The sequence below is a fragment of the Xyrauchen texanus genome, chromosome 36 (genome assembly GCF_025860055.1).
Source record: "Xyrauchen texanus isolate HMW12.3.18 chromosome 36, RBS_HiC_50CHRs, whole genome shotgun sequence".
Taxonomy (NCBI): domain Eukaryota; kingdom Metazoa; phylum Chordata; class Actinopteri; order Cypriniformes; family Catostomidae; genus Xyrauchen; species Xyrauchen texanus.
In genome coordinates, this window is record NC_068311.1 from 14,454,057 (window position 1) to 14,456,593 (window position 2,537).

The window sequence follows — 2,537 nt, forward strand, 5'->3', positions numbered from 1 at the left end:
TACTTTAGCGTGGTATACAAGATGTCGCAATAAAAGGGATGATTTTTTATAGGGGCTGAATTGAGCTGCCTTTCAGAAAGGGAATTTTAACTTCACTCACTCCCACCATCACGTGGTATTGAAATTAGGAACAGGAGTAGTGTGAGCTACATGACAGTGTGTTGTCGAATGGACATTGAGCGATTCTCTCAAAACTTTCCCATTACAGTTGGTCTTTTCATCAGTCTTCACGTTTTTCGTTTCATTTGTCTCATAATATATTCTATGCACCAGCAGCATACCCAATCCAAAAAGTTTTGGACACTATAATAAATTATCCTCGTGTTACGGTCTAATAATTCATACAAACATGATCCGTCAATATTTACTTTGAAGCCTTGATTATGAAAGTAAAATCTAAATAATATTTGGACGCTTTGAAATGTCTGATTTTCTTAATCAGAGCTTTACAGATTAATAGTTGGCTATATCAATACAATCTTTAAAAATTAGGATGAAGCATGCATAATCGAATTTAGCATCAAAGTTCAATCAATTCCCCCTCATAATGCACACTATGAACTATTTAAAATTACGTATATTTTTTACACATATTTTTAGCTTTAAACGGGCAAAATGATTAAATACCCTGATAAACTTACAGAACATTGTCTTTACAGTGTTCATGCTGTTCAGGAAACACACAAATCATGTGATGCAAGTATTAAAAAAAATAGAAAATAATAATTAGAAGTAGATAATTATACGTTTATTGATTCATTTATTTTACAATGATTCATTTTGATTTACAGCCTGTGCTCACCCTCTACATATATTATATTTATACATTATTATTATATGCATTATTTGTGTTATTTATAAATCATATGTACACATTAAGTGTGACAAATTATTTATTTTATTCTAATGAACACATTTACAATTCTTTATTTTAGCATGCTTATTCATTTTAAAATTGCTTGACTAAAGATTTTTAAATCTGATTTTGCAAATATTGCTTGACTTTTTTTTTATTTCTGTGTTATGCACTCTGAATTGGTATCCTTGTGGGACCATCAGTGAGTGATTAATGTGTATGGGAGTGCAGGCTCTTTTTCCTTAGAAAAACATTTGCCTGTGTAATTGGTCATGGGCGAGAGGCTAATATACAACAAAATGTATATTACTTTTCTCTTTCTCTTTCCCCCTTTCCCTCTCATAGAGCCATCAAAGTAATCATTCCATACTGTACATACTAGTCTTACATATTTCCAAAATCACCGTAATATCTGCTTATCCTGCATAGATCCCATTTGTTTTCATACTGAATAACTGGCTTATACTTGTGTCCAGTATAGTGTATTTGGCATGAAAGCGTTGGGTGAGGATGCTCTCATCTTTTTTTCTACTTGCCAAATGTTTCAGAAGGCCATTATGCGGAGTGGGCTCTACACTAGCACATTGTCTACGCCCGGCGGCAGATAGACAGTACAGAGCAGTGACATCACAATGGCTTCATAGTGAAACCTCCGACCGACCCGCCACCCTGGAACCAGCATAACCCCATACTGCCACAGTCATTAGCTCAGATGTCTGCAGTTGGAGTGTTTAGCATGCATGCTGGGTCTTTTCTTCCACCATTAGCCCTCTTCCCATAAGCACTCTTCCTATGTGCAGAGTAGAGAATGCTTGGGAAGTTTTTCACAGTTTTCATGGTAAGGCCTGGATACAAAATGATATCCATCTGTTTTCACTGTTTGTAATTGATGCATGCTGTTATAAGATTTAAAAATAGAGATTTTCTTAAAAAAAAAATGTATGTTGAGTTTAATTTAAATGCATTTTGTTCAACTCTTTTCAAAATGTTCTGATATAAAATAATTTCACTGGCTATAGTATCCAATCTCCGAAAACTTTTGTATTTATGAATGGTTGGAAGATCTACAGTGTTAAGATGAGATTGTGAATTTGGACTTTATCAATCTTATCATTAATTTAATTTAAATCTGTTTGTTTTGTTGTGTATTATCACATATTTATACATATTGTTCTCATGAGTAACATGTATTCATGTGACAAAATCATCTGATCAGTCTTTTCTCACTGATATTGATATCACAAGCATTTCATTAAAAGATAAGCAACATAGAAAACAATCACATTTGACAGTGTTACAGACCTTTGGTATATAAATGTATACAACAATTCATACTTTTCTGTACTTTTTAAAGCTTAAAGTTGCATTCCCTACTAATGACATCATCTTGCAACCTTTCCCTTTCATTTTCAGATTTTGGGTTTTACTTGATTCAACAGAAAAATATGACAGATTAAATATACTTAATTTATGAGATGTCTATCATAGAATTTCAATGATACTATCATGAAATATGGAAACCACATATACTATATTTACAATATACTTATCACATATGCTATGTTATCCTTTGTTTGCTCTACTCAGGCTGATTAGTAAAATGAGACTACATAAATTGCTCTAGGTCACTTGACTAAACGGCTTAAACAGCACACTGATAATACAGCTAACTAGGTGGTTT